This window comes from Urocitellus parryii, chromosome 5, assembly GCF_045843805.1.
Source record: "Urocitellus parryii isolate mUroPar1 chromosome 5, mUroPar1.hap1, whole genome shotgun sequence".
Lineage (NCBI taxonomy): Eukaryota > Metazoa > Chordata > Mammalia > Rodentia > Sciuridae > Urocitellus > Urocitellus parryii.
In genome coordinates this window covers 60,828,797-60,838,747 of record NC_135535.1, presented here as the reverse complement: position 1 = coordinate 60,838,747, position 9,951 = coordinate 60,828,797, and the positions used below count along the sequence as shown (strand labels likewise).

Sequence of the window (9,951 nt, the reverse complement as noted above, 5' to 3'; positions counted from 1 at the left end):
GCAATATTGATACTAAAGCAGTTTTTAATCTATCTTAACTAAAGAGTTTTTCACTGTAAGAGTGGAAATTTAAGGAATTATTGTCATTGTCAGGTAGCTTTCCATTTCCCTTTAAGGTGGAAATGGCATAATATTTCAGCAAAATTCCAGCTTCACACTGGGATATTTATTAATCATTAACCCAAGTTTTTTGTGTGCACTTTCTTCTATAGGTTTGACAAGAGCAAACATAAACAACTGAAAGCCAGATGAGAAACCACACAGAAATAAGAGCATTTATCCTCCTGGGCCTGTCAGATGATCCCAAGCTCCAGGTGGTAATATTCATCTTTCTCTTCCTCACCTACATGCTTAGCATCACTGGGAACCTGACCATCATCACCCTTACTCTGCTGGATCCCCATCTTCAGACTCCCATGTATTTCTTCCTCAGGAATTTCTCTCTGTTGGAAGTTTCATTCACAACCGTCAGTATACCCAAGTTCCTAAGTACCATTATTTCAGGAGATAAAACCATTTCTTTTAACAATTGAATAGCTCAGTTGTTTTTTTTCATTCTCTTGGGAGTCACTGAATTTTACCTTCTGGCTGCCATGTCCTATGATCGCTACATTGCCATCTGCAAACCTCTGCACTACATGACCATCATGAATCGCAAAGTCTGCACAATGCTTGTCTTTGCTTCCTGGCTGGCCTCGTTTTTAATCATCTTCCCTTTGCTCATGATGCTGCTACACCTTGATTACTGTAGGTCCAATATCATTGACCATTTTACCTGTGATTACTTCCCCCTACTCCAACTTTCTTGTTCTGACACTAAATTCCTAGAGATAATGGGGTTTTCCTGTGCTGTGTTTACTCTGATGGTCACTTTGGCCTTAATAATTCTGTCCTACGTAAATATCATCAGAACGATTTTGAAGATTCCTTCTACTAGTCAGAGGACAAAGGCCTTTTCTACGTGTTCTTCCCACATGATTGTCATCTCCATCTCTTATGGCAGCTGCATTTTTATGTACATTAAACCCTCAGCAAGAGAGAGAGTGTCTCTGAGCAAGGGAGTGGCTGTGCTAAACACCTCAGTGGCTCCTATGCTCAACCCCTTTATTTACAGCCTGAGGAATCAGCAGGTCAAGCAAGCCTTCATGAACATGGCAAGGAAGATTGTGTTTTTTATAAGTACACGGAAAGACGTGGTGGCTTGAGGTAAAATCACATTGATGAATCATTAAAAGTACAAGAGAATGATATTTCAGTAGCCAATTCAAATCAGCATTTCCCTTTGTGTCCTTCTTGTTCATTCACTCTTTTTTCCTAACAAGTTTACTGTCACATTTGTTTAATATATGTCTCACCAAATTTAAATTATTTTTGTATACCTTTCTGACACCATGTTTTTCTGGTGCTTGTTTATTACAACTTCTCAAGCAACAATTATTTTAAAAAGAAAATTGCAATTTGAGTTTTGGTCAGGACAAGAAGATACCTCATACACAAGTGACACAAATTACAAAATATTTATATATTTTATTTAATACACACCAAAATATAAATTGTAATTCTATTTATATTCTATAGAAATTTCCTTGCACTTTTTTCTAGGAAACATCTTAAATGCTACTTAAGTGAATGAAAACTGTAAATTTTACTCATTTAAAAAACAATAAATGGTCTAGGGTTGGAGCTCGATGGTAAAGGACTTGCCTGGAATGTGCAAGGTCCAACTTTATTCCCCAGCACCACAAAAATAATGATAATAATAACAATAGTTCATAAGTTAAAAATTAAAATAAACCAAGAAAAATGCTGCTTGTCTATTCACAAAGTAGCATGGACCATTAATAATGCATCTCTAGATTTAGATGCTAAATAGACTTTCATATTTCCAAACCCTACAATTTCTCAGTAGATGCATAGGTAGACACACATAAAAATATATGCATACATATGTATATATACACATACAAGGACATAATGAACAGATGTTATAGAAAATAATGAAGAAATAAGCATTGGATACATGGGATAAATTTATTTCCTGAAATTCCATTGTGATGAAGCTCTTTTCTGAATATGAGCATGCCTGTGTTTGCATGTATATATGTGTATATATATGTGTGTGTTTATATATATATATATATACACATATATAAATAGATACATATGCTCCTTGAAAATAATAAAAAAATGGTATATAAGTATACATATGCATATATATATATAAAAAATCTCTTAGCATATAGATCTTTTGAAAATATTATATGCATGAAAAATATATAGATATGGGTATAGGTATCCTCATGTTTTGGACTTAGAAGCAGGGCATATAATCAAATTAGTAGATACTTAAGTAAAATTTTGAAAATTTCTGTCTTGTAAAAAATAAAAGCTTCATTGCAATGAAAAATATTTCATTATATATAAAGTCATGATTTCATTTGTTAAAATTTCTATTCCACACATTATGCTTAAAATACTTACAAAGTATTTAATAAAGATGTGGGTGTGTCTGTGTGTATGAAAAACTTGAAAATACGGATACTGAGAAGTATTTTAACATGTGAGAAAACCTACTGTAATTCTCATCAATGGAGGTACATTTTTAATGTTATAATCAATTGAGAGCTAGAGTATGAAATTTGCTGAAAGAGATAAAAAGGGATTCCAAATTTTGGAGGAAAATTGTACATGATTTGTAAATTAAATTTCTTCCAAATGAATTGCAATTTTTATGATAGGAAGTAAATATTTGAAAAACCTATCTTTCTGCAACCTCAAAGTACATATTTCCCCACAAATAAATAAGGAATATTATCAAATAAATGAAGCATAAATAACATTATGAGGATGAAAACAAATCTGTATGTAGATTACATAGAATAATTACCTATATTAATGACTACCAGCAATTATTATAATTTTCTCTAGACACAGTGAGATAGTTTTGAACACTTTCAGATAATATTTATTATTGGAATAAGAAAACTTAATGTAAGTTCTAATCACATTGTCAAATTTTAAAATCACAATACAGCATGATTAAATAGAGGCACAATATTGTACAGCAGATCTCTAGAATTTATTCATCTTGGAAATTCTATACACCCCTTGAATAGAAACTCCTATTTCCTTTTCTGCCAGTCCTGTAGCATTCTATTTTATGCTTCTATGAGTCTGCTTTAGATACTTCATATAGGTAAAATCATTCAGTGTTTGTACTACAATGATTGGCTTATGTAACTAAGTGTATTGTCTTTCAGGTCCATTCTCATTAAACATTATGGTAAGATTAAGTTTTTAAAAAATAGTGTGTGTATGTATGTGTGTGTGTGTGTGTGTGTGTGTGTGTGTGTGTATGAAAAACCTTATGCCAATTATCTTGGGATCCCCACCACACCCTTTCCCCCAATTATTTTGCTTTTCCTGCTGTATAAGACAGCAATCATTTGACCATTGACTTTCTGAATATGGATTATTTCACTAAGCATGATGTTCTCCAGTTCTACTCATTTACCAGCAAATCCATTCTTCTTTCTGACTAGTAACAACTTAAATGGGCCTATATATCACATTTTCTTAATCCATTCACCTTTTGACAGGCACCTAGGCTTGTTTTATAACTTGGGTAATGTGATTTGCACTACTGTTAACATTGGTATGCATACATCACTCTCTTGGGTTGATTTTAGTTCTTTAAGATAAATTCTGCAGAGTGGAAGAGCTGGGAAGTATAGGTCCCATTCTTAATCATTTTAGGAATCTGCATACTACTTTGCAGAATCCTTGTATAAATTTGCAGTCCCACCTACAACCAAAGAGTGTACCTTTTTCTACACATCCTCACCAGAATTATTATTATTTGTACTCTCGATGATTTCCATTGTAGTAGAAGTGAGATGAAATCTCAATATAATTTGATTGTGTTTCTGTCATCTCTAGAGATGTTCATTTTTTGTGTATTTGTTGACCATTTGTATTTCATCTTTTGAAAAGTGTATGTTTATTTCTTTTGCCCATTTATTAATTAAGATTTTTTACTGGTGCTAAGTGTCTGAGTTCTTTCTATATTCTTGGTATTAATCCCCTGTCAGAGGAGTTGCTGGCTACAATTTTCTCCCATTCTGTGGGCTCTTCTCTTCATGCTCTTAACTATTCCCTTTGTTGTGTGGAAGCTTTCAGTTTTCATTCCTTCTTGCTCTTTTATCTGGGTTTTATTTTGTGAGTTTTATAGGCCTTCTTAAGGAAGTTGGTGCCTGCACCAATATATTGAGTTATTGACCCTATGTTTTCTTCTAACAGTTGCAAAGTTTATGGTCTAATTCCTAGGTCTTTGGTTCACTTTGAGATGATTTTTTGTGCAAGAGGAGAGATCAGGATCTCATTTCATTGTTCTACATACGGCTGAGCAGTTTTCCTACCACCATTTTTTAAAGAGGCTATCTTTTTTCTCCAACATATATTTTTGACACCTTTGTCAAGTATCAGATGATTCTGTCTTTTTGGGTTTGTCTCTGTGATTTTATTCTATTCCATTGGTCTTTATGTCAATTTTAATGCTAACAACAAGTTGTTTCTGTCACTATAAGTCCGTAGTATAATTTGAGATCAGGTATTATGATTTGTTCACCCATGCTCTTCTTTGCTCAGGATTGCTTTTGCAATTCTGGGTCTCTTAGACTTCCAAATGAATTTCTGGAATATTTTTTTTCTAGTTCTGTGAATAATTTTATTGGTACTCTCATGGAGGTTGCATTAAGTCTGTATGTTGCTTTTGATAGTATGGGCACTTTGACAATATTAATTAGACTATCCAAGAACATAAGAGGCCTTGCTATCTTCTAAGATCTTCTTCATTTTTTTTTCACAGAGGTCTATAATTTTCATCATAGAGCTACTTCTTTCTCAACAACATCACCATTGGAGTATAGAAAAGCTATTGATTTATTAATGTTGGTCTTCAATTCTGATATTTTGCTGAATTATTTATCAGCTCTCTGACTTTTCTGGTGGAGCTTTCTTTCTTTCTTTCTTTCTTTCTTTCTTTCTTTCTTTCTTTCTTTCTTTCTTTCTTTCTTCTTTCTTTCTTTTCCAGGGCAAGTCTTATATATTTAGGATCATATCATCAGCAAATGGAATAATTAGACTTCTTTCTAAATATATATTTTTTAATTTCCTTCTCTTGCCTGATTGTTCTGGTTGGCTCAACATATATAAAACAACAAATGTGATTTGCCACACAAATAGAATTATAATAACATTTAAACAGATGTAGAAAAACCTTGGACAAAATCCAGCACCCATTCATGTTGAAAATGCTGAAGCAACTAGGGACAGAAGAAATTTACCTTAACATTTTAAAGGATGTATATGACAAAATTAAGGACAGAGTATTATCTCAAATAACCATTCCAAATTGTGTAAGAATACAGCAGGAAAGTGCTGTATTATGAATCTGCAAATGTAGTAGATTAGAAGAAAGCCATCAAAATTTAAAATGTATGTTCAAAAAACATCAACAAAACAAAACAAAAGCAAAACAAATAAACAACACTTTGCTCATAACTGAAGCACTCCAAAGAGGTCAGATTGTTCATTTTAATTTTCTGTGATATGTTTATGTCAAATACTAATGTGATCTAATAGAATTTCAAAGTTATAAATTCATATTTCCATATGATTCAACATGACATACTTGAGAACCAACTCAGAATACTGAATAGACAACAGAGAAAGCATTTATCTGAACTTTTCTCTAGTAGTTGTAATAATAATAAGCAAATGGTAAATGATACATTGGAAATATTACAAATTGTAGCATATAATGAACTAATGGAGTCAACTGTTCATCACAAATGTGCTGCTCAGAAAATTTTGAAAACTTTGTTAAGCATGTATTCCCTTTCTGAAACAGTTTTAAAAGAACAAAGGGAAAAATGATATTAACCTGAATTAAGTATCTAAATCTAACTATTTACTATGAGAGATTTATATATATTGAATGATTTTTATTACATAATATGTTATTAGTTTGTGTAATTATATATTAAATATATGTGCTATTATATAATGTTATGATTTGGATATGAAGGGATCCATTAAATTCATATAAAATAAAATAAAGGAATGTTCAGAGGTTAAATGATTAGATGATGATAGCTGGAAAGTCATCAGTGGATTAATACATTTGATGGATGAATAATTTGAATATAATACTGAATGGTCACTACAGGCTGGTAAGATTGGAGTGGAGGAAGTATATCACAGGGGTCATGCCCTTGAGGAGTTTATCTTGTTTCCTCAGATCCTCTCCTGCCCCTTCTCTGTCTCCTTTCTCTCTTGCTCTTTCTTCTCCTCCTCCTCTGTCTTGGCTTCCATGAGGTGAGAAGTTCTACCCCACCATGGCTCTTTCACCATGACATTCTGCCTCACTGGGGCCCAGAGTAATGACGTTTGCTGACCATGAACTGAACTTCTAAAACCATGAACCCCAAATCACATTCCTCCTTAAGTTAGTGTTGTCAGGTATATGAACCACAGCAATGAAAAACAAACACATCTGATATTATATTTTCATTGTAGAAATATTTGAGAAGCATGAAGAACGTGAAAGAGAATAATATGTGTAATCCACTAGACAGAATGTCATATAAATGAAGGTTAATCATTTTGTGGTTATTTCCTATTAAAATATTGAAGTGATGATAAATAAAGGTAAAGCCAAGATGAGTAGTAAGATGAGGAAATTTAACAAAGCAATTAAATATTGCAGTCTGCAATGAAGATGAAATTAGTTAAAGTATGTAATAACATTTTGTTAATTATGAAAAAATATGTACTTCATAATAGATATTTTTAAACTGACCATTATAGAATAACCTTTAGTTTACAGGGGACCAACATCTAACAAAGTATTAACAATCAAAAAGGATTATGTAGACATTTTTTATATTTAAAAATATGATTAAATATTTATATTTAGAATTCAGGTTTTGTAACAAAGTATGCTTCATAGTTATTTTTATTGCTTATGAAATATTACATACTAATAAAATATTAAGTAATCACAATTAATGGAAATACATAGTTTGTCTAAGACAGCATTGTAGATTCTCTGTGGAAAACAAAAATACCATTCTCAAGGGAGAGCCACAATAGAAAACAGGAGGCTTCTGAGAAACTGAAGGATGGCTAACAAAAATCCCTCGAGGTTGATAAGATAGCAGAGATGTGGCCTGGCCTTTGTCTTGTTCCCAGGAGATTAAACCTTTGGAAAACAAACCAAGTCAAGTTAAACTATTTGAGATAAAATGTACAATCAGTTGGAAGCAGGATAGTGATTTAATAATCTAAAATCATAATACCCAATTTTATCATATGTTTTTCTGTTCTTTCTTTAAATATTACTTTTTTAAACTTCTAGATAAAATTAGTGGAGGGGAACATAGTGTATTGTCACATTTTCTGAAAGTTTTGAAATTGCATCTTTATTTCCTAAAATACTTCCCTTCCATCCTCATAAAATAGAGAAAATATAAAATCAAATTTGATTAGTGTGAACATTGGTAGTGTCTGACAAAAAAAAAAACAATGATTTTACATTCTGTCCTTCACAGCAGAAATTTGAACATCTGCAATATGGAAAAGACAGCTATCAGGACTTAGCAGACTAAATCCACAGCATAGTATACCTCTCCTATGTTTGAAGAGCTGGGGGCTAACTGAATGGGTTAAGGTGAATTGAAGATGTTTTCCTGTACACTTCTAGACATCCTTGTGGATGAGTGAATCAGTGGAATGAATGGCTCATGTCAGACAAAATGACAAATCAAGAAAACACTTTTTCATAAAACTTATGAGATAAGGAAGGATGATGTTCAAATGGAAACTATAATGTGCTATAACCAAAGTGACAGAGCTGCTAAAATCTAAGGCAAGTACTTTTGAAATTATGATTCAAAGCCAAGTGAAAAATAAATAACATGTTCTTTTAAGCTCAAAATGAAAAAAAAAAGTTTGTATACTGTGTGCCTGCATGTATATACACACACCCACATTTCTAACAAATCATCAAAGACATCAAACTTTACAGATTTTTAGAGAATTATAATATAAATCAGTAAGTGAACATGTTTCCTGGTTACTACATTAAATAGTCATATTATTACAGATAATATTATTACAAATATGTATTAAAATATAATGAAAAGAATATAATCAAAATTGTTACAGATTGTGGAACATATTTTAGAATTATATCAATAAGGACTGTACTGATCATAATAAATTATATCTTTCTTCTCTATTTAATTCTGTTGTACCCCCAATAGCTTTAAAAGAGGAAAAAGGACAGACTAAGAAATAGGAACAAAGAGAAAGAGAGAGAGATGAACCACACAGAGATCACAGAATGTGCTTCTAGGCCTTTCTAATTATCCTGAGCTTCATATTGGAATTTTTATCTTTTTATTTATCACTTACATATGAAATGTCACTGGGAATCTATTATCACTCTAATCTTGGTGGAATCCCGTCTATAGACTACCATGCATTTCTTCCTCCAGAACTTCTCTTTCTTAGAGATCTCATTTACAACTCTATCTATCCCTAGGTTTCTAAGTGCTAGTCTCACCCAGGATAAGACCATTTCCTATAACAATTGTGCAGCACAACTCTTTTTCTTTACTTTCATGGGAGTGACAGAATTTTACATTCTCACTGCCATGTCCTATGACCGCTATGTTGCCATCTGCAAGCCCCTTCATTACACAACCATTATGAGCAGGAAACTCTGCACCCTGCTTGTGCTGTGTGCCTGGGTGGGTGGGTTTCTGACCATTTTCCCACCCCTGATGCTTCTGCTTCAGCTGGATTACTGTGCTTCCAATGTCATTGATCACTTTGCCTGTGATTATTTTCCCCTCTTACAACTGTCTTTCTCAGATACATGGCTCCTAGAAACATTGGTTTCTACTTTGCTCTGGTTACTTTGCTATTCACTTTGGCATTAGTGGTTTTATCTTACATGTACATTTCCAGGACCATTTTGAGAATTCCATCTGCCAGTCAGAGAAAAAAGGCTTTCTCTACCTGTTCCTCTCAAATGATTGTCATTTCTATTTCTTATGGAAGTTGTATATTCATGTATGCTAATCCCTCTGCCAAAGAAAAGGCATCACTGACTAAAGGAGTAGCTATTCTCAACTCCTCTGTTGCCCCCATGCTGAACCCTTTCATCTACACCCTGAGGAACCAGCAAGTAAAGCAAGCCTTCAAGGATGTGCTCCACAGGGCAGGGTATTCTACAAATAATGAAAGAAAATTTATCAAAAGTAAGGGACACTGTAAGAAACAACTTAGTAAAATCTCAAAATTCATAAATATCTTTATTAAGTATCCTTGTTCTCTAATGGTTTCTTTATATGCCACATTATATTTGACTGGAGATTTCCCCAGTCCATTTTTCCACACCCACACCCAAGTATATCCAACATATTGTTTACTGAGTATTTAAAAATATGCTGAAATTTTCCCCTACAGAATTTTCTTGAAATGGTATGTATTTATATAAAACATAATCTATGATATGGTAAAGAGTTTTAATTCTGTGTATATCACTCCATAAAAGGCACATGTGTCACTATGTTGCACTTCAGATGTATAACTTTAAATTCTATGTAATTTCTCCCATGTTTTCAAAGTGAATATTGATAATGTCATAATGTTTTGAGATTCTACAGGGTCTATATCTTGGTTTATTAAATATAATGTAATGTTCTATTACATTATATCTTAAATATCGGGTTGTAAACTTTGTGAAATTGAAGGGCACCACTTTCATTTTCTCTTTAAATTGAGTTCCTCATTAAATACACAAAATAAATTTAGGATTCATTATAATTATGTTAGTCATATGAACATCAACTCAATAATTAAATTTTTGTCATGAGTTAT

General features: G+C 32.5%; 2 pseudogenes; both read left to right on the top strand.

Annotated features, from left to right (window-relative positions):
• Positions 1–248: 248 nt before the first annotated feature.
• Positions 249–1,205, top strand: LOC144254998 (olfactory receptor 6C1-like; annotated as a pseudogene).
• Positions 1,206–8,384: 7,179 nt separating this feature from the next.
• LOC113178076 (olfactory receptor 6C3-like) lies at positions 8,385–9,548 on the top strand (annotated as a pseudogene).
• The last annotated feature ends 403 nt before the right edge of the window (positions 9,549–9,951 follow it).